This window comes from Phacochoerus africanus, chromosome 9 (assembly GCF_016906955.1).
Source record: "Phacochoerus africanus isolate WHEZ1 chromosome 9, ROS_Pafr_v1, whole genome shotgun sequence".
Taxonomy (NCBI): domain Eukaryota; kingdom Metazoa; phylum Chordata; class Mammalia; order Artiodactyla; family Suidae; genus Phacochoerus; species Phacochoerus africanus.
Window position 1 is genome coordinate 107,652,599 of NC_062552.1, and position 23,860 is coordinate 107,676,458.

Sequence of the window (23,860 nt, forward strand, 5' to 3'; positions counted from 1 at the left end):
ATCACATACTACAGCAGTCTCTATGGGTAGAAGTTCCATCCCAAGAGGGGCAAGCCAAGAAGAATAGAGCTTGCCCTTTCCTAGTACCCATGTGAGAGGCAGGAATGTCATTCTGGGAGAAGTGTGCACTTCACTGCCCCCAGTCCTTGTGCAGGGTTGTAGAGGTCCTGCTCATGAGGAGAGGCAGGAAAGAGAGGCAAACCTTAAAACGAAGGTGGCTTTTTCAGCTCTGCCCAAGGGAAACTGACTTTATTAGAAACCAGGAGTGTAAAAGTCCATGTCAACAGATAATGAAAAGGAATTAAAAGATGGAGTTTTCATGGAAAGCAATGGAGAGTACGCTTACAGCTCCATGACAAGCAGCAAAAAGTAAAAACAGCAGAGCACTCAGTTTAACACAGAAAACCAGGGAAAGAGATAAACAAGAAGAGCCCTAGGGGTTTGGGATGCTGTGCATAAGTAATAGGTTGCATCCATTCAGGAGTAATCACAGTAAAAAGTGAGACTCATGTGAAAACATCCTCAAATGTGCACAGCCATCAGCAGAGTGGAGGCCTTACTAACACAGAGTTTAAACACAACGTCTGCCTTAGGACTAGCTGAACAATAATTTACTCTGACCCAGGAGGAACTTCTGTTTAAGCCAACCTTAAAAATATAATCAGATACAACACTAGGAGCTGGGAAGACTGTTCGTAGCAAATGGTAAGCCCTCTCAGGAGTGATAAAAAAAGGAAAGATACAAAATACTAATTCCTGCCTGAATATGGGTCAAAAATGCTAATTCCTATAACAGAGAGGAGCTTCCAAGCCACACACATATCCAATGATAACTAGTAAAACTTAGATTGTTAAGGGGGCTTAAGTATAATTTTTAACCAGTAAGTGCTTTATGCTAATTCAGGGACAAATCATACAAAGCCAGGCTAAAAGATAAAAAGAGGAAAACATATTTTAAGGATATGAGAAGCTGCACATTACAGGAGATAGACTTTAGAGTCAGTTCAGCTAAGTTACTAATATAACAACCAAGAGAACAAACAACAACATCAACTCTCCAGGGGTGGGAGAAATGAATATCTGGAGTTGCTACAATATATTCTCTAAAAATATCAACTATATCATAAGAAGCAAAGAGATATGTTAAAAGGGCAAAGGAGCCAGCTTGCAGGCGATCCCACTGGATACATTTAGAATAGTTGGAACATCAAAATAATAACGGATTACAAGCCACTGAATAAAATAAAATCATGTGTGTTCATGCTTATATAAATATGTCCATGAACATATTAAGCCACTCTTTATTGTAAAATGTTAAGTATTAAATGTGATGAAAATGGAAAATCATGATTTGGCATATATAGTCGTGGTTATTGTAGGTAAGAATCAGCAAAAGAAATCAAGACTTGTCAGAGGAGTTGAATAAGAATAAACTATTGCCATGATCTAAGGATATCTTCCCATACAATTTCACCTATTACAAAGGGTGAAACATGTTTTTGTGCATGGGAAAACCTGGAAGAAAGACCTATCGTGTCTACACACATCATGTTCCATCACCAGCGGTGGTGAGGTGGCAACCTTGTAGCCCTTTTAATGCACTGCATTGAGAAGAGCACAGCATCATGTCTGTGATGTTCCTGCTGGGGGTGCCCCTGCCTGAGTCTGCTCAAGAAGAAGCAACAATGGACAAACCTGGATTGCAGGTCATCTAGCCTCTGAATTTGTCACAGACATGTGCCTGATAGCAAGTCTTAGCAACAGCAACAGCTCCCTATTAAAGAAAGAAGGCTAATTGGAATGGAAAAAAAAAAAAGAAAGAAAAGGGATGATTGTCCTGACCACTGAGACATTCGCCCAACTCTGAAGAAATCTATGGGTCAGACTGTCATGTTGGAACAATGCTGACTTATTGATTTGGAGGTTGCATGGAAGCTATGTATAATGTACTTTTTTGAGAGAATCTGGGGAAATTTTTTGAGGAGACGGAAATGTAGTAAACTACTTAGAACTAGCGGATCTGATTGAAGGCATATGAGAGTTCTCTACTGCTGTTCTACTATTTTAGGTTTGAAATTATTTTAAAAGGCATTTCTTTTATAAATGATGAAAAAAAATTTTTTCTAGAGTTTAGTTCTTGGTTCTTGACCCAAATATAAAACCTAAAATTGAATTTGGTTTAAGGAACAAAGGAACAGAGCAGATTAAAGTTTGTTTTGGCTTCAAAGCATCATTTGCTTTAAAAAGTCAGAGCCCGGGTTGAGGGAACCAGGGATTGATACCAAGAAGCTTCTACTCCAAAACCTAATAAGGAATTCAGGACTACTCAAACAGTGTTTAAAGAGATGAAGGATCCTTTTATGACACTCAATGTTGAAAATAGTCTGTGAACAAAGTTTTCCACAGTCTAAGAAACAAATGATTCATAAATATTTCTTGAATCTTGGCTTATATTTTCCTTACAATATTTCATATAATCAGTTTCTTTCTGAATTACTTCAAATGATTATTTTTTTCTCATACTGATAACCTTCAAGTTCATTACTTAGTGAGAGCTCTTATTCTTGGCCCTGGAAAATAACTATTTTTGGTTTTTATGTTTTGTTTTTTAAGATTCTTTTATCACATGAGTCTAGTCATAGGCGAATCTAATATTTTTAAGTAAATGTTTTAATAGCAGCTCAATATTTGAATTGGCACATACCTTAATGTTTAATTTGATATTGTTGTTCCTTAGCACAAAATTAGCTTCTACTGTGGCTTTGGAAGCCCTTCAGCATAAAAAATCAATATGATATGAAAAGGCTAATATGCTGTAAATTATATTGTTATGACCTGGCCAAGAAAGCTACTCCATGACTTCATTCAGTTTCTGCTGTGAAAACAAGTCAGATTGACACACTGCCAAAAGCAATGCCATGTTTATTTACAAAATCATGAACCAAGGAAAATTGTAAATGGACTCACTAGTGCATGATTCGACTTTTAAAAGAAAAAAAAAAGTCTTCATATACTTTTAACCCTCTCTTTGAAAATAAAACTACAATTTATTTTTATCATGAATTTAAGGTAGTCCTGGAGCTCAACAATAGCATAATCTGTGAATAGCAAAATATTGTAGAAAAAGTAAATATTCTAGAATTAGATATTTGTTCAAATCCTGAATCATAGCATATTTGGTTATGAACAAATTAAGCTTAGTCTTCTTCCATACAATTTACCCAAGGAGTGTGGAAGAATTAAATACACATTTATAAGGCATTGAACACAGTACCTCGTAGTTAATAGCCATTCAAAAATGTCCAATTTTCTTCTCTGTTTTGGGCTATTTCTTCTGGTTCCTCAAGGTAGCTTTTAGATTAAAATTTATGTAGGATTTTACAAAAATTGCTTTTTGCTTTGATAAACAGCATGGTTTTGGAAATTTGTTCATCATTCCCAGTTTCATCAGAGTTTCTATAAAAGGATGAAAGGGGAAAAAAAAAGATACATGGCAAATAAAAATCATGAGAATTGTAGGTAATCAAAGTTGAACCCTGCCTTCTAAGCATACCTATGTTAAAATATGTTTTGGGATATGTTGAACAGTTTGATATCAGTCAATGCTCTCAGAGTTCATATCTGAAGAGGAATTCACCTTCTCTTAAAGCTGAAAGCAAAATCAAAAACTATTTTGGAGAGCATTGTTCTCAGGTCTAAGTGGTCTGTGTCATCTGCAGAAATGTTATTGTGAAGTGTCTTGCAATCTCAGCTTTATCAAGTCTTGAAGTCTTGACCTAATGAAGGCTCTTTTCCTGTACACTCCATTAGTCATCAGTTAAAATCTGCCAGAGGAATCAAGAGCTCATCAGAGTTAAGTGTAAAAATAGAAATGAGCAACATTGAGGCAGACCATTTGGAGAAAGAGAGAATTCCTACCTGGTTTTGCTCTTTCAGAGCCCCAGAAATTTTGACTTTGTCTCCTCTAGGCCAAGCATCTATATCTTACAGGGTTTTTTTTTTAAATAAAAAAAAAAAACAAGCAACTTACACAACTCAACAACAAAAAAATCAACAACCCAATTGAAAAATGGGCACTACAGATGTGATAAATTCCTTTGAGTAATAAATTTTTTTTTTCCAAAGAGAGAAAAAAGAAAAATGGGCAAAAGACCTGAATAGACATTTCTCCAAGGAAGATATACAGATGGCCAACAAGCACATGAAAAAAGGCTCAACATTCCTGCTTACTAGAGAAATGAAAATTAAAACTACCATGAGATACCACCTCACACCAGTCAGAATGGCCATCATTAATAAGTCCACAAGTAACATGCTGGAGGGGGTATGGACAAAAGGGAACCTTCCTGCATTATTGGTGAGAATGTAAGCTGGTACAACCACTATGGAGAAGAGTATGGAGGTACCTTAGAAAACTATACATAGAACAACCATATGATCCAAAAATCCCACTCTTGGGCATATATCTGGACAAAATTCTTCTTAAAAAAGACATATGTTCCCGCATGTTCATTGCAGCACTTCACAATAGCCAAGACATGGAAACAACCCAAATATCCATCAACAGATGATTGGATTGGGAAGATGTGGTATATATACACAATGGAATACTACTCAGCCATAAAAAAGAACAAAAGAATGTCATTTGCAGCAACATGGATGGAACTAGAGACTCTCATCCTGAGTGAAGTAAGTCAGAAAGAGTTACGCAAATACCATATGATATCACTTATATCTGGAATCTAATATACGGCACAAAGGAACCTTTCCACAGAAAAGAAAATCATGGACTTGGAGAATAGACTTGTGGCCAAGGGAGAAGGGGAGGGAGTGGGATGGATTGGGAGCTTGGGGTTAATAGATACAGACTATTGCCTTTGGAATGGATTAGCAATGAGATCCTGCTGTGTAGCACTGAGAACTATGTCCGGTCACTTATGATGGAGCATGATAATGGGAGAAAAAAGAATGTATATATGTAAGTGTAATTGGGTCATCATTCTGTACAGTAGAAAAAAATTGTATTGGGGAAATAAAAATTAAAAAACTACATTTGTTTAAAATAAAGTATACTCTAAAATAAAAATCTCATACAACTATGAAAATTTATACCTAACAAAATATACAGTATATTTTATATCACCTTTCTGTTCCTTTTAAGTAAGGAATGATTAAATTTCCTTTTCCAGTTTGATTAAACATGAGTTTATTCTGTATTTCTTTTTCTGCTCCTATTCTGAGAGCTTATCAACCTAGGAAGGACTGACCTAACTTAGTTTGTTCTTATGTATCTACATTCTTCTACTTACCCAATTAAGCTCTTTTTGGCAATATCATATTTTTATTCCTAAATCAGCAAACAGCTGACAGCATTCAACATGTCCCAGTTTCATAGTCCATCGTATTTCATCACCAGTGCTTATAAGAACTTCATGATATAGGTGTTGTCCCACCTGATTTACAAATGTGCTAATGAACACAGGAAATTTAACTTATCCACTCCAGATACTAATTACAAAAGTCAGTCTGAATTTCAACTCAGCAATCTGATCATAAGTATAGGCAGATTTTACCATATCATATCTAAAGCATAATTACAAAAATAACCACCGTTTATTGGTGGCTTACTATTACCTAGAAATTGTGCTCATTTGGGGGAAAACAAGGAGAGTACAGTCTAATAAAGTATAGTCAAAGTATATCAGGTTCTAATTTGGACATTTTCCTCAATTAATACAATAATTCTTAGTGATACAAAAATGTGGCGTGGATGGGAGGAAGCAACTACATATGTACAATTACATGGGGATGGCTGCAAGGAAGCATGTAATTGCTTTATGATCATTTGTGTGTTTTGCACACTAAACTGTGGTTCTTGTATCCGATGCATCAGGTTCTTCCATACTTGCTCAGGAAACATTTGTTGAACTAACTAATAAATGAATCAAAGGGTCATATGTCAGCTAAGTTTCACAGAAAGGGTAGTAATTACTAGTCAGGTCCAAAAGAGCAGAAAGAAATTTCCAAGTATAAAGAATAGAATTGCAAAGGCAAAGAAGCAGAGTATAAAGACTTTATAAAGAGGAACTGAGAGAACAACTTGTTCTTCCTTTCAACATGCGTTTATTCAGTGCTTACCGTGTTTGAGGAACTGTTAAAGTATCAGTAGTGAACAATGCACAGATTTCAATGTGTCTAAATTATAATATCTATGGGAAAAATGATATCATGTCCAAGATACAGGTGATGTCTTGAACACCAGGCTAATGAGTTTTAATTTACATTGAGAACAACATGAAGGAAATGAATGTTTAGAGGAGTAACTTGGAGTTCCCTCATGGCTCAGCAGGATCCTGCCTTGTAGCTACTGTGGCTCTGATCACAGCTGTGGTGTGGGTTTGAGTCCCTCACCCTGAACTTTCCCATGCCATGGGCATAGCCCAAAACAAATAAAACTTTATCAGGGCCCTATATTTTATATATTATATATATATATACATAAATAAAATTATATTTTAGGGCCACAGGAGCAGCACATGGAAGTTCCCAGGATAAGGGTCGAGATCTGAGCAGTGATACAACTTACACTATAAGCCAGGGATCGAACCTGCAACCTCACGGGTACTAGTCAGGTTCCATACCTCTGAGGCACAAGGGGAATTCTGAAGAGTCAAATATTTGATGTTTGAAAGATAAAGCTGTGGGGTGGGAGAATGGTGAGAACCTAGAGTTAGGCTGATGGGGGCTGGAAATCACCCAGATAAGAAAGGAGAAACTGCAATAGTTCCCAAGTAGGAACAGTTCTGGAAAAGTCCTTAGTTAGGACTAAAGTGACCTGATAACTGCCTCTGGTGGGATAATGTTGAAGTAAAGGAGAGAAATGAGTCCAGGATGAACCTGAGATTTTCGTTTTATGTAGCATTGACAACACAGTGTGTGGAAGACATCAGCTCACAGTGAAAGTGCTCATGGAAAAACAAATATGAGCTTGAGGGTGGAAGAATAGCATGGGCCAGTTTTGGAATCGGTGGTTTGAGTTGCATTTAATGGGCTGTTAGAAATACAGGTGTAGAGCTGCTGAAAAAGGCTGATATTGAACATGTATAATTAGAAGTTATAATAGAAATTTTCGCTGAAGCCAGGAAGGCAGATGTGCCCACCCAGGGAGAAAGTGAAAAAGAAGAAGAGCAATCAAAAGGGTGGAGAAACAACAGTTCATGGGAGAGTGGAAGGAGACTGGGAATGAGGAGGCAGAGAGAAAGGTGCCATCCTCACTGGGGCCGCTGCATAAGGATTCTGCTTATATTTGTTTATAAGCCTGGCAGAACAATAATTAATGCAGATGAGCTGAGTTGCTTGCAGATCACAGACTGTTGTGCCCTTGACACTGGGAATTACAAGGCTTCCCTGAAGATCTGAAAACAAAAAAGCAGTTTTTGCAGAATTTGAAGCCAACTTTATGAATAAAGCACACAAGTTAGTCTAAATAGTCTGGGGACTTGCTTCCAACTCTTTTCAAAGAGAAGGCTATTCCTCTAGCTGCCCCTGAGCATCCACTTTCTTATGCATAATCTTTGTTACCAAAAATTAATCTTTGCAGATTACAACAGTTTTAAGTACTCTGGAAGCCTAACCAGCAGTCACAGGGCCTGGTTCAACAGGACCAGGAAGACTAAATAAAAGGAGTTCCCTCAAAAATGAGAAAAGAAGACATTCTCTTTTAAATCCTTAATCAAAAAATAGAGAAGGGAAAGAGACTGTATGTGTCTCAGAAAGTTGAAATTATCCTCATTTCTCTCTTCTGTTGACTTAAATAGACTGCCAGATATTTCTTCAGCAAAAGTGGGTTTAATTTCAATTAGGCTCAGACTAGCTGTATGCATGATGATGCAATAATATACAAGTATAGATGCATTTTCTTCTCCAGCCTCCCCTTGGTCAGCAAACGTATCTAAGTCAAGCTGCAGCTAGAGGTAAGATCAGCATATCTACAAATGACAGTATGGCAGTGCACTAAATCAGAGGCATCTCAGCATGGTGGCTGTATTGAATCTAGAGCCAGAAGACCTAAGTTTCACTACCTAATTATTGCCATCCCTGAGAAAGTTACCCCATCTCTTGGTGTTTCAGTATTTATTTATTTGGATTTTCAACTTATAAAATAGGAATGGTGACAAGATTGTAGTGGGTAGGGTTGTCATAAGGGTTAAATTAGGTAATATGAAAATGTTAAATTAATACAGGATTCTTCTGTGTCCTAGTACCATAAAGGCACACTTTCATTAGAGGTATCACTAATACATTCTGCAGCTTTCTGTATTTAACCTCCTGGTGTTTATAAAATCCTTTTAAATAATTTAAAGTATTTCAGGTTATTTAGTAGAAGGCTAATTATGTTAATGGGAATTAATAGCATTTACCTTCCATTTTCTTAAACTCATTTTGACTGTTCAACTGCATATTGTGTTTGGCCAGGCAAGGCATTTAATTTTCCTATTTATCTTCTATAGTTTCTGATACTTTTTAAAAAAACTGCTCTTTACAATTTTTTATTCTTTAATATTTATATCACTATAGCATTTGTGTTTTAAGAATAAAATATCTGGAGCTAGACAATATGTATTTCAATCTTGGCTACTTTGTGTAAGCAAATATTTCTTTGACATTAAGCAAATTATGTAAATTTCTATGCTGTTTCTTCATCTGTGTACTTTATAGATTTATGAGGGGTAAATGACTTAGTATAGACAATGTACCTAGAAAAATGTCTGGTCTATAAGTGTTTGCTATTTAAGCTATTTGACCTTGGTCTTTGAGTGATGGATCTACAGTGTCAATAATACATTTGGAATGAAGACAAAGTCACTGTCATGCTACATTTAAATTAGTTGATATAACTAATAGATGTAAAGATTTGAAGTATTTTGAAATTACTTTTTAAATGGAGATAAAAGGCTTATTTGGGAAACTTATTCTGACTGATCATGTCGAAATACACACGTGGGCCCAATGCCCCAGGTCTTGGGTCATTTCAAAAAATGAAGAATTGGTGGAATGAATTCAAGAGAATTGAGCACACTGATAAAAATCTTTGGACCAAATTCTTTTTTAATATTCCCTTTGTTCCTCTCAGAGAATACTCAAGTTACCTGCACAGCTAACAATTTAAGGTGGGCAAGCTCAATTTTTCTGATCCTTCTTTAATTGACAGATACTTTCTGTGTTTGTTTCTGATTTTATTTTTCTAGAGTTTCTACCATTTTACCAAAGAAAAAAGTAAATTAATAAAGATCAATAATGTTGAATTGATGAGCACTAGGTACAAGACAGGTTAGAAATAATTAGGTAAAATATATTCCCTCAGTTCACTCATTCATCATTAATAGATTTTCCTATAATTATTTTGCTAAATGATCACTTCCTTTGCTCCCTTTTACTTATTGTTTTTTTTTAATCATATATCATTATTTCTCTTTTATCTCATGCTCTTGCAATAAAATAGCATTCAATTTTGAGGTCTGAGAATGCCATTCAACACTATCTAGTACAACCATTTTGTTTTAAACTTAGTCACAGAATCACCCTGGACAGTTTTGTAACTCAGAATCTCACTTACTGCTAGTTACAGAACTAAGTGTAGCATTTGGGTCTTCTCCGCTCTCTTTTTCATCTGGTCATCCACATTCTCCTTGGGTTCATTGTTTTTTAAATCTATTTTTTATTATGCATTTTATTGTCTTCTTCAGTGCTTTATTTGTATTTTCTTGTTTTCCTATCTACCAATATCTGGGAAAGAATGACACTAGATTCAATCTTAAGTAGAAAATGCAGCTATAGAAAACTGAATAAATAAATGACAAAAATATAGATATTTTTCTATTTTCATTTTCAATCTTTCATTTATCACTGATGTATTCCTGCAACTTGTAGGAGGATTGGCTTAAATCTGTCATTGCCTCAAAAATGAGAATTTTTTCCTTCAGTTTGGAAAACCCATGGATATGTCTTTTGCTACTTGTCTCCATGAAAGAACAATGCATATATTTGAGTGTTCAAATATATATTTAATTATAAAGAAAATGTTCAGTTCCTCCATGAGAATTTCAAGCTGCGTACCTAGTCAACTAAATTTAGTTGCATGAATATATTTTTCAAAGAATTGAAAGAGTGAAAATAACATAAACTGAATGGTAGAAATAACTCAAACCCATATACAACCCATAGTAAGCTTATATTATTCTCAGAAATCTTAACCAGAATAAGATACTGAGTTATTTCAAGTTTAACATAGAAAATATTTCTGTGGATCAGTAATTTTAGGACCTATAAAATGAATTGTGAGCATTTAAATCAGTTTTTAGTTTAGAAAAAGTTCTATTTAATTCAATTTAGATTTAACAAAAGCACAATGTTTTGGGGATTTATGGTTCACTATTCATGACCTTGGTTCTAATAAAAACATATGATTCAACAATTCTAAAAGGTAGAAGATCCTATTCTTCACCTACCTTAGTATTTCCAGCCTACTGTTTCCACATCTTCATTAGAATCCACATATTTCTTAAAGTCTCCTTGATGCAGTGATTTGCATAAAGATAACATATATTATATGCCTATTAATTAATTGACCTCAAGGTAGTTTTGGACTACCTGGCCTAGGAACTTTTGAAAGAAACCTTTGGTTCTCTCCATGGAGTTTTTCTAGATTTTTAACTTTCTTTTCCATGTTAATCATTGTATTGATTTTGTGGGAAATAACTGGGATACATTTGCTTAGTTACATAGTAAAACATTTATGCTTATAATTTATAGTTTCTTTGTATGACACTTAAATAGTAAGAAGCCACATAACATCACAAAAAGGGGCAAGTTTTCAAATTTCAACTCATTAGTCATTTATATGTTCATATTTAAGGTAATACTTTAAAGATAGTGTCACTAAATTCACACTTCCCCCATATGTGCTTCTCAACAAAACACAAAACATCTGACATTCTGCTCCAGGAAATAATAGTGATTTTATAGTTTTGATCAGTTGCTTACCTATTAGAGTCACAGAACCTAAAGAGTACTTCATTCTCAGACTAAAAGAATCAGGAAAGAATTTTAAAGCACACTGTAATACATGAGTGGCTCTCTAAAATGACCTCATAATAATCTTCTCCAGATCTATGGCCCTTACTGAATTTTAACATTTCTTCATTTAACTACAGTCCATTTTGGTGTGCTTCTGTCACCTAATTTTTGTTTTCATATATGCTACTTTTTTTTCCTCCAACCAAATTCTACGATGTTTGGAGGTAGGATCTGTGACTTATATCATCGTTCTTTTCATCCTTCTCAGCACTTAGCCTAGTGCATGACCTATGAATTGCTTAACTGCATAATAATGCCTTGCAAATATACTGGTGTTTGGGCTAAAAATTACCTTAGGGATCATGTACTCATTATTCATAAAACATTTGAGTGTTCATTATATTCAGAATGGCATTAGGGAATCGGGCTCTGAAGTTACAGATCATGGCTCTGTCATCCTTAGTTGCAGGACCTCAGGCAAGTTTCTGAAGGTTTCTATATTTTCATTTTATATACTCTAAAAGGAGCATAATTTACGCGTAGGAAGGTTCCATTATTCATGTAATATATGTGAGGTTCATGGAGCAATGAATCTCTCTTACATGATAAAACACAGTAAACCTTACTCTTCTATAACCGTGACGGGGATGAAGATGATGATGATGTCAGGGACCAAGTACAGAGAGACAAAGTTGTCCTTTAAAGAAACTTACCGTCAAGCAGTGAGACCAAAATTGAGGCCACAAAAGGTGACACAATGCCATAAGCTATGTTATGAGACATGGCAGAATTAAATGGAAGCCTGGGAAGAAGGGGCCTTATGGCTACCTAGGGAAATCATTAAATGCCTCTCAGGCGAGGGTATATTAAAGATACTCTTAGAGAAAAATAACACTTTGTCAGATGGACAGACCATTAGTCCTTGAATAGGTGGGTAAGAGTATTCAGCAACTGTCAGTGCCAAATACTCAGATTTGGAAAAGCATGGGATATTCTGAGATCCAGTAAATTCGGTATCACAGGAACATGTTTTAAGAAAGGATGTTCTATGAAATTAGACTGAGGTAAGTAACTGATGATGAAGTTAGTGAACATAAAAACACTAATAAGAACAGTAGGTATCACCTGTCAAGTTTCTATTGTTAAGTGCTAGGTTAGGTACTAGATATTTATAAATTAGTTCATTCAATCCTAAAAAAAACTAATAAAGGAGATACTTGATAGCCATCGTACAGAAGGGAACCCTGCTTATTGAGACTGAGTGTTGTGTTCAAGTTTACACAACTCTGAAGTGGTAGAACATTTTTGAACCCAAATAATTTGACAGGGACACAAAACAAGGATTCTGAAATAGAATAAAAAGTCGACGCTACTCATTGCTAAATTACATAGTAAGAGACCATGGGAGGGTTGTGATGTGCTCTTTCCCTAACCTTGTCAACACAAAAGCCTTTGTAATTTTTTGGAATATCTTACAGCATTAATAATTATTAGAACATACCTTGAGAAACTGAAGTCTAAATGTAATATGCTACATATATTTCTATATCAGTAGGTCTAGTCAAGGGATTCTATTTGAATAGAGAATTTAATGCAAAAAATTAACTAGGTATAATGTTATTAACTAGTAAGTGGAGGGTAAACTAAGAACACTGACATACATGGATAGCAACTGTAGAAAGCGAGTACTATTGCCCCCCAAAAATCTATGCTACATAGTTCTTAAATATTTTGTGAAAATTCTCTTAACAATATCAAGTAACTATTAGAAGCCACTATTTGGGATAGTGAATTGGAGTCTTTGCTCAGACCCTTACTTAGATTGGCATCACTTTATGCAATTATAAATCTTGAATATGCAATAATAATATAATTAATGAAATGGAATTGGACTTTTAGGGAGATTGAAGGTAGAAAGAATACTTTCCCTCACTTGTCATAGCAGAAAATCACTAAAAACTAAATATAAAATATGAGTTTAAAAAATATAATGTGGAGTTCCCGTCATGGCTCAATGGAAACAAATCTGACTAGGAACGATGAGGTTGCAGGTTCGATCCCTGGCATCGTTCAGTGGGTTAAAGATCTGGCATTGCTGTGAGCTGTGGTGTAGGTTGCAGACACAGCTCAAATCTGGCATTGCTGTGTGGCTCTGGCATAGGCTGGCAGCAGCAGCTCCGCTTGGACCCCTAGCTTGGGAACCTCTGCATGCCACGGGTGTGGCCCTAAAAAGACAAAAGACAAAAAAAAATGTATTAAGGAAAACATAATTTTGTAATCAGTTTTTTATAGCCTTTTTTTTTTTCTTTTTATGGCCACACCTATGGCATATGGAGGTTCCCAGGCTAGGGGTTGAATTGGAGTTGTAACTGCTGGCCTACACTACAGCAACACAGGGTCCAAGCCATGTATGTGATCTACACCACAGCTCATGGCAACGCCGGATCCTTTAACCTTCCGAGCAAGGCCAGTGATCGAACCTGTGTCGTCATGGTACTAGTCGGGTTCATTAACTACTGATCCACAACAGGAACTCTATAATCTTATATATTAACAGTCCCACCAATTAATATCTATTTTTCCCCAGAAATTTTTATAAGAAGTCCAGTAGTTCCTTCAGTTTCTCTTTAATATTTCTCAGTGGCAAATGAAATTAAGTTTAATAATTTTATAATAATGAAGTGTAATCACAAAATTAGACAGTGTTTCCAATTATTAATACATATATTTGTCTTTTTTATATGGAAATGCATCTGGAATGATGTTCTACAGCTGTAAAAGTATTAAAAGATTTATAAATTATTGTCATTGACATGTTTTTCTCCTTTGAAGATTTTATATTGCTCGTATAATTTGTATGGTGATTATGCATAATTTAATATGCAATGTATTTATTTTAAAAGACTTTATTTCTTTCAAACAAATTCATGGACATAGAGAATAGACTTGTGGTTGCCGAGGGGGACAGAGTGGGATGGACTGGAAGTTTGGGGTTAGTAGATGCAAACTATTTTTTTTTTTTGGAGTGGATAAGCAATGAGGTTCTGCTATATAACACAGGAAACTATATCCAATCTCTTGTGATGGAAGATGATGGAAAATAATCTGAGAAAAAGAATGTATATATAGATGTATATGAATGACTGGGTCACTTTTCTGTACAGCAGACTTTGGTGAACATTGTAAATCAACTATAGTAAAATAAAAAGATTCATTCTTTCACTCATTCTTTGACTCCAAACCCTCAACAAAGTTTTGCATTGTTGATAATATCAACTCCCAGTTCTTTCTCAGGGCTCTCTCTTTACATTTAGAGCTTTTCTCACTGCTCTTGTGTGGTTATTAATCCTCCGGAAAGGGCTGATCTCTAGTTCATCACCATATCCAATCAAGGGCCACATTCTATAAGTTGTCACTAACATTAGGCATTGTCTCCATCTATTGTTTGCTTCAGTGCTCTGATAACATCACCTAGGGGACAGTTGAGTGTCACAGTTGGAAATGGTACACAAAGACTTTAGGAGAAAGGGTGGCTTTTGTTTTCATACCTGTTCACATCTATGTCTCCCTCTGATAGTGCCAGCCTCAGCATGGTAGAAGGATTATACCCATTCTTCCCTAATAGACACCATAATAAAAAGTTCCAGGACTTTTTGAGGGTTACTCTTTTTTTGTCCTATCTTCAATGCACATCTAGGAGTGTATGAGTTTTATAAAGACAGTAACATGATAGTTAAAAACAAATCCAGCACGAGCACTATCCATTATTTCTTTCCTCTGAATCTCTGGGTCACAATTACACTTGGAAATAGTGTTCTACTTGCAAGGTACAGGGCTTGGGATAGAATAAATTCTCCAATCAGGATCAAGTTCAATAAACTCGCTGCAATTAAAATTTCCACAGTACTGTTGAGATTGCCAAATTGACCCACAACATGACTTCAAAGGCTTTAGGAGGAAACCTAGGATGAACTGACCTCAATAAACCATAGATGGCTACTCCCAGAATTCTACTGAATGATAGAAATGCACCCTTTAAATAAAACATCTACCTTAGCTGAGCTGAGTTAGATACTAGGGCTATAGGGATATAGTACACAGACATGGACCTGCCCTCAAGGTCCTGATCCGGTGGGGCAAACAATCAGAAAATTAAAATCCACGGAAATGTGGGCAACAATGAACAGGGGTTCAGAATCATTAAGAAAAGCATCCTAACAAAGACTGGGAGTCAAGGAGTCTTCCGAGGAGAGGTGACATCTCAGCTGAGTCTTAAAGCTTCCATGGGAATGAGCCAGGTAAAGTCTAATGAAATTCTCAGTGAGGAGATTATGTTTAAACTTCCCAGAAGAATTGTTGCAAATGAATGTGTTCCCTCTTTTCCATTTGGAGCTCTTCTCCTCCCTGAGGCAATTATAGAAACATTTTCCTGCATAAAAAAGAAATAACAGGGTCTGGCTTTCAACTTTGCTAGACCCTCAGAAAACTCGCAGCCAAACCTACAAATAGAAGAACTCTCCAAGGACAGTGAAAGAGAGATAACCAGGCCCTGGGCTATCTCAAGATGCTAGTTTGTTCCTTGACCAAAAAAGAGACAGCTGAAATCAAGATCCCATATCAAGGAATCTTTCCCACGGAGCCAAAGAGATGTTGAGTGCAGTTGCTGGGTTATCAGTACTGTGAATAAATGGTGTCAGCCATGACATTTTCTTGCTGCCAGAAACAGAACACCCCTGAGGAAAAGACACTGATCTTGGTTTTGTTTATTCAATTGGGGGCAATGTCTGGCCAGGTTTTGATAAATGTGTTTAGAAAGTGAAAGAGATATGGTTATTGTGCGGCTTCTGCTTATTGCAGTGTTGGTGGTATCCATCTGAATTTCAGAGTGGGTCCCTAGTGGTGCATATTTAAAAAGACAAACCATCAGCTAATAATTACTGTGGCCAATGACTATTTAAGATATGCCTAGCAATGCCTCTCAAACCTTCTTCCTCCATTAGCCAGGCCAGGGTGTATTTGTATAGGATTTTTAAGGCCCTTGTTCCCTGTAATAGCTGGTCATTGATGTATGAAATTCTTTTAAGTGAGATAAACTTTTAATTCTGCAAGCTGCAGCTGAGACTTAAAATGCAAATATCCCTATGGAGATACAGCTTTTGATTTTGATACTTTGCTAAGAGTGAGTTTAATGAAATTTTATCTTCTAAGAGCAAATTTTAAAATGTGTATAGGGACTAGGAGTGCTTATGTGTTTGTGTGTCTATGATATGAGACAGAGAAAGGAGAAAGACTGAAAAAGCTTGAGAGATTTAGAGACAAACCAGTTGGCACAGTAGAAAGATGAAAAGGGTTCAACTGGGGAAAAAAAAAGACCAAGACTTAATTATGACTCTGAGGAGCCTCCACCACTTTAGGATAGACAGGTGCCTTGGTAACATTTTGTATTTGAAATGAGGCAATTTTTTTTTTAGGGCCACATCCATGGCATATGGATGCTCCCAGGCTAGGGGTTGAATCGGAGCTGTAGCTACCAGCCTATACCACCCACCGGCCTATGCCACATCTGAGACCTACACCAGAGCTCATGGCAATGCTGTATCCTTAACCCACTGAGCAAGGCCAGGGATCAGACCTGCACCCTCATGGTTCATAGTCAGATTTGTTTCCACTGCACCACAATGGGAACTCCTAAATGAGGTAATACCTTTATAATAATAAACCAAAAATATATAAATAACTTACTTACCCTTGGGGTTTCTTGGAGAGAAAGGAAGATTTTATGGACAGATGAAGCTGTTGGCTGTGCACATAGCCCTTCTCTTTAGCACCACTAACTCACCAACCTGGGAGGCCTACAGCACCTTCACTTTTTGAGGGAATCTTGATGGCAAAAGTTTAAAAAAAAAAAAAAAGGTGAAGTGAGGTCATTTAGGTCCTTACAAGTAGAGACAGCAGAATGGCAACAGATGCCAAGAAGGGACATCTGGCTCACTTAAAAATGAAGGGCCCTGTGAAACTCATTTTCTAACATTTCTAAATGGGTGGGCTGGCATTCCCTCTGTGGCATGGCAAAATAAGTATCTGGCATTGTCTCTGTGGTGGTGCAGATTCAATCTCCAGCCTGGGAATTTCATATTCCTCCGGTAGAGCCAAAAAAGGGGGGAGGGGGAGATAAATGAATAGGCTGCTGAAGCATGGAAGTATCATGAAAACTGTCCTGGTGCTAGACTTGGGCAAATCTAGATGATCCCTCTTATTTGTGTGACCTTGAACCTCTTCAAGAAACTGAAGCTTAGGTAGTTTAAAATAGAGGTGAGGGAGTTCCCGTCGTGGCGCAGTGGTTAACGAATCCAACTAGGAACCATGAGGTTGCGGGTTCGGTCCCTGCCCTTGCTCAGTGGGTTAACGATCCGGCGTGGCCGTGAGCTGTGGTGTAGGTTGCAGACGCGGCTCGGATCCCGCGTTGCTCTGGCTCTGGCGTAGGCCGGTGGCTACAGCTCCGATTCAACCCCTAGCCTGGGAACCTCCATATGCCGCGGAGCGGCCCAAGAAATAGCAACAACAACAACAAAAAGACAAAAGACAAAAAAAAATAGAGGTGAGATTATATAGATGAATAAGATTCATTGTGATACTGTGTGTGAAGCACTTAGCACAGGAAGAAATGAGTAATTATTTTGATATCATCATCATCAGATAAAACATCCATGAACTTCCTAGCAATGCTTCTGTTTTCCACCAGGTAGACACACAGCAAAAGTACTACTTATTTAGTTTGGAAATTGAGTATTCAAGCACTGTTCTCCTGGGAGGTAGCAAAGTGGAGGCTGTAAAATCTTACACTCCTGAGTCAGATGGGCTGGTTTGAGTTCTGATACCACCACCCTAAATTACTTTTCTGTGACTTTAAAAAAAAAACAACAAACATAGAAATGTTTACTAATAGAACCTACCTCATAGAATCATTGTGAAGATTAAGTGAAGTGACACTTGTACCTGGCATAGAATAAGCACTATAAAGTTCATTATTAATACTGATGGGTCCTATGTCCTATTGCTTCTTAGGAGCAAACTGCAAATATGAAAAGATAGTGCTCCGTATCACAGGGATCCATATTCAGGAAGATCGCTGTTCATAGATGGTTGTTTACAATCTCTAATCTTCAGTTTCCTGATGTGTAACATGGGTTTACTAACATTAGCTTCAGCATAAGGGAGGTGCAGGACCCTGTCAGGATGCAAAACAGTGAGATAAAAGGGGAAGAGAAAGCAACCCATGAGTGGAGAATTACCAACTAGGTACCACTATGGGCAGCTAAAGCTTAATTCTGCTGAGGGAATTGTGGGGGTCTGTGAAAAACAGACTTAAGACATAGATGAGGAAGCTGGGCTATGTATACATAAACTCCTGTGAACCTTTTTTTGAGAGCTGTTACTGGAGTTATTAATTCTCCTGCTCTTATAGCTTATCAAGTAGGTAGCAAAGTTGACTCCAGAGGCCTGAGAAAGCCCTCAGGAAATGGAAGGCAGATGGTCGTTGTTGGAAACTGGGCACTGCACAGTGCACTGATGCTACCAGAGGGGAATGCGGGCAGGGAGCCTGTGCTGCACGTCGTATTCATTACTGTCTTCCCTCAAGAGAGCAAACAGATGTGATAAATCTTATCATACCACCCAGTAATCTGTTTCAAACTCATTACCAATATTCTCCAATTTTAGAGGACATGTCACTTGTGAACATCTATTTGTTTTTAATCCAGCAAAATTGTACCTATTTCCCTCACATTGGAGAATGTGAGAAACAAATTTTAGGGTGTTAATTTCAGGGTGTTTAGGTAAGTCAGTAGATTCCACTGTGATATGCACCTATGGTTCTAGAAAACCACAATGGAATTTAAATGATTTCCTAATCACTTTATACAACAGACTCACCCTTGCATACTTTTCTTGCAGATTGTTCAGTGGAATCTTTGTGTATGCTCCTTTATATTCAGTACAAGTGTTTTTATTATTTTATTTTTTATTATTTTTACTTTCCCACTGTACAGCAAGGGGGTCAGGTTATCCTTACATGTATACATTACAATTACATTTTTCCCCCACCCTTTCTTCTGTTGCAACATGAGTATCTAGACAAAGTTCTCAATGCTATTCAGCAGGATCTCCTTGTAAATCTATTCTAAGTTGTGCCTGATAACCCCAAGCTCCCGATCCCTCCCACTCCCTCCCCCTCCCATCAGGCAGCCACAAGTCTCTTCTCCAAGTCCATGATGTTCTTTTCTGAGGAGATGTTCATTTGTGCTGGATATTAGATTCCAGTTATAAGTGATATCATATGGTATTTGTCTTTGTCTTTCTGGCTCATTTCACTCAGTATGAGAGTCTCTACTTCCATCCATGTTGCTGCAAATGGCATTATGCCATTCTTTTTTATGGCTGAGTAGTATTCCATTGTGTCTATATACCACCTCTTCCAAATCCAATCATCTGTCGATGGACATTTGGGTTGTTTCCATGTCCTGGCTATTGTGAACAGGGCTGCAATGGACATGCGGGTGCACGTGTCTCTTTTCAGTAGAGTTTTGTCCGGATAGATGTCCAAGAGTGGGATTGCGGGGTCATATGGAAGTTCTATGTATAGATTTCTAAGGTATCTCCAAACTGTTCTCCATAGTGGCTGTACCAGTTTACATTCCCACCAGCAGTGTAGGAGGGTTCCCTTTTCTCCACAGCCCCTATAGCACTTGTTATTTGTGGACTTATGAATTATGGCCATTCTGACTGGTGTGAGGTGGTCTCTCATGGTAGTTTTGATTTGCATTTCTCTTATAACCAGCGATGTTGAGCATTTTTTCATGTGTTTGCTGGCCATCTGTATATCTTCTTTGGAGAAATGTCTATTCAGGTCTTTTGACCATTTTTCCATTGATTGATTGGCTTTTTTGCTGTTGGGTTGTATAAGTGGTTTATATATTCTCGAGATTAAGCCCTTGTCAGTTGCATCATTTGAAACTATTTTCTCCCATTCTGTAACTTGTCTTTTGGGTTTCCTTTGCTGTGCAAAAGCTTTTCAGTTTGATGAGGTCCCATGGGTTTATTTTTGCTCTAATTTCTATTGCTTTGGGAGACTGACCTGAGAAAATATTCATGATGTTGATGTCAGAGAGTGTTTTGCCTATGTTTTCTTCTAGGAGTTTGATGGTGTCCTGTCTTACATTTAAGTCTTTCAGCCATTTGGAGTTTATTTTTGTGCATGGTGTGAGGCTGTGTTCTAGTTTCATTGCTTTGCATGCAGCTGTCCAGGTTTCCCAGCAATGCTTGCTGAATAGACTGTCTTTTTCCCATTTTATGTTCTTGCCTCCCTTGTCAAAGATTAACTGACCATAGGTGTCAGGGTTTATTTCCAGATTCTCTATTCTGTTCCATTGGTCTGTCTGTCTGTTTTGATACCAGTACCACACTGTTTTGATGACTGTGGCTTTGTAGTATTTCTTGAAGTCTGGGAGAGTTATGCCTCCTGCTTGGTTTTTGTTTCTCAGGATTGCTTTGGCGATTCTGGGTCTTTTGTGGTTCCATATAAATGTTTGGATTGTTGGTTCTAGTTCTGTGAAAAATGTCATGGGTCATTTGATAGGGATTGCATTGAATCTGTAGATTGCTTTGGGTAGTATGGCCATTTTTACAATATTGATTTTCCCAATCCGGGAACATGGAATATCTTTCCATTTCTTTCCATCTTCTTTGATTTCTTTGATGAAAGTTTTATAGTTCTCAGCATATAGGTCCTTTACCTCCTTGGTCAGGTGTATTCCGAGGTATTTGATTTTGTGAGGTGCAATTTTAAAAGGTATCATACTTTTGTATTCCTTTTCTAATATTTCATTGCTGGTATACAGAAATGCGACTGACTTCTGAATGTTAATCTTCTATCCTGCTACTTTGCTGAATTTATGAATCAGTTCAAGCAGTTTTGGGGTTGAGTCCTTAGGGTTTTCTATGTATAGTATCATGTCACCTGCATACAGTGACAGTTTGATCTCTTGTCTTCCTATATGGATGCCTTTTATTTCTTTTGTTTGTCTAATTGCTGTGGCTAGGACTTCCAAAACTATGTTGAAGAGCAGTGGGGCATCCCTGATTTGTTCCAGATTTGAGTGAGAAGGCTTTCAGTTTTTCTCCATTGAGTATTATATGTGCTGTGGGTTTATCATAAATGGCTTTGATTATATTCAGGAATGTTCCCTCTATACTCACTTTGGCGAGGGTCTTGATCATGAATGGATGTTGGACTTTGTCAAATGCTTTTTCTGCGTCTCCTGAGATGATCATATGATTTTTGAGTTTTTTTTTGTTAATGTGGTGTATGAGGTTGATTGATTTGCATATGTTGAACCATCCTTGTGAACCTGGGATGAACCCTACCTGGTCATGGTGTATAATTTTTTTGGTATGTTGTTGGATTCAGTTGGCTAAGATTTTGTTGATAATTTTTGCATCTATATTCATCAAAGATATTGGGCGATAGTTTTCTTTTTTGGTGGTATCTCTGTCTGGTTTTGGAATGAGGGTGATGGTGGCATCATAGATTGTCTTTGGGAGTATTCCTTCTTCAAACTTTTGAAAGAGTTGAAGGGGGGTGGGCACCAATTCCTCTTTATATGTTTGATAAAATTCACCTGTGAAGCCATCTGGTCCTGGACTTGTATTTGTAGGGAGTGTTTTTATGACCTCTTCAATTTCATTTCTAGTGACTGGTCTGTTCAGTTGGTCTGTTTCTTCTTGATTCAGTTTTGGCAGGCTGTAAGATTCTAGAAAATTGTCCATTTCTTCCAGATTGTCAAACTTGTTGCCATATAGTTGTTCATAGTATTCTTTTTTTTTTTTTTGTATTTCTGCTGTATCCGTTGTGATTTCTCCTTTTTCATTTATAATTTTATTTGGGTTCTTTCTCTCTTTTTAGTGAGTCTGGCCAGGAGTTTGTCAATTTTGTTTACCTTTTCAAAGAACCAGCTCTTGGTTTTATTAATTTTCTCTATTGTTTTTTGAGTCTCTATTTTATTGATTTCTTCTTTGATCTTTATAATTTCCTTCCTTTTGCTGACTTTAGGACTTTTTTGTTCTTCTTTTTCTAATTCATTTAGGTGGAGGGTTAAGTTGTCAATTTGGGATCTTTCTTCTTTTTTGAGAAAGGCCTGTATTGCTATAAATTTCCCTCTGAGCACTGCCTTCGCAGCATCCCATAGATTTTGAGAGGTTGTGTCTTCATCATCATTTGTTTCAAGGTAGTTTTTAATTTCCTTCTTGATTTCCTCATTGAGCCATTGGTTTTTTAGTAGCATGTTGTTTAGTCTTCATGTAATAGGTTTGTTTTCTTTCCTTTTCCCATGGTTGATTTCTAATTTCATGGCATTGTGGTCAGAGAAGATACTTGAGATAATTTCTATGCTCCTAAACTTGTTGGGGTTAGCTTTGTGTCCCAAGATGTGGTCGATTCTTGAGAATGTTCCATGAGCATTTGAGAAGAATGTGTATTCTGCTTTTTTTGGATGTAGGGTCCTGAAGATATCAATTAAGTCTACCTTTTCTATTGTTTCCTTTAGGATCTCTGTTGCTTTATTGGTTTTCTGTCTAGAGGATTTGTCCATTGGTGTGACGGGGGTATTAAGGTCTCCTACTATGATTGTATTCTCATCAATATCTCCCTTTAATTTATGTCTGTTAAAATTTGTTGTATGTATCTGGGTGCTCCTGTATTTGGGGCATATATGTTGACGATAGTAGCATCCTCTCCTTGGATGGATCCCTTAATCATTAAGTAGTGTCTTTCTTTAAAACAAAAGACATAAAGTCTATCTTGTCTGATATGAGTGTTGCAACCTCCTGCTTTTCTGTCATGTCTATTGGCATGAAATATTTTTCCCCAGCCTTTCACTTTCAATCTATATGTATCTTTTGTCCTAAGGTGAGTTTCTTGTAGGCAGCATATTGAAGGTTTTTGCCTTTTTCATCCACTCTGTGTCTTTTGATTGGGGCATTCAGTCCATTGACATTTAAGGTGATAATTGATAGATGATTATTTATTGCCATTTTGAACCTCGTGTTCCAGTTGATTCTATGGTTCTCCATTCTTCCTTTTTGTTTTTTTTTTTTTTTTTTTTGGTTGGATGGTCTCCTGTTATTATCTGCTTGAGTGTATTTTTTTTTTCATTTTTTGCGAATGCAATATTTGGTTTTGGCTTGTGGTTGCCCTGTTTTTTAAGTATGCTAACCCCTTCCTATAATTGTGTGTTTTAGCCTAATGGTCCTGTAGGTTCGAACACTTCATTACTATATTAAAATTAAGAAGAGAAACATACAAACAAACAAACAAAAAGGGTCTACTTATTTCCTAACATCCCTTGCCCACATTTTATGATTTTGATGACTTTTTTTTTAATTTTAATTTTATTTTGTTTGAAGCATGTTCATGATTAAATCTGTATGCTGGCTTATTTGAGTGACTGCTCTCTGATTGTGTTTTCCTCAATCCCAGTTCTTCCCCTTCTTTTCTTTTTCTTTTTTTCTTTTCTTCTTTCTTCACTTTCCTTCCATTCTTTTTGGTTTAGAGAAGTCCTTTCAGTATTTCTTTTAGCCTGGGGTTTGTGTTGCTGTATTCCTTAAGTTTTTGTTTGTTGGAAAAAATTTTTATTTCCCCTTCTATTTTAAATGATATTCTTGCTGGATAGAGTATTCTAGCTTGCATATTTTTTCCTTTTAGCACTTTAAATATCTCTTGCCATTCCCT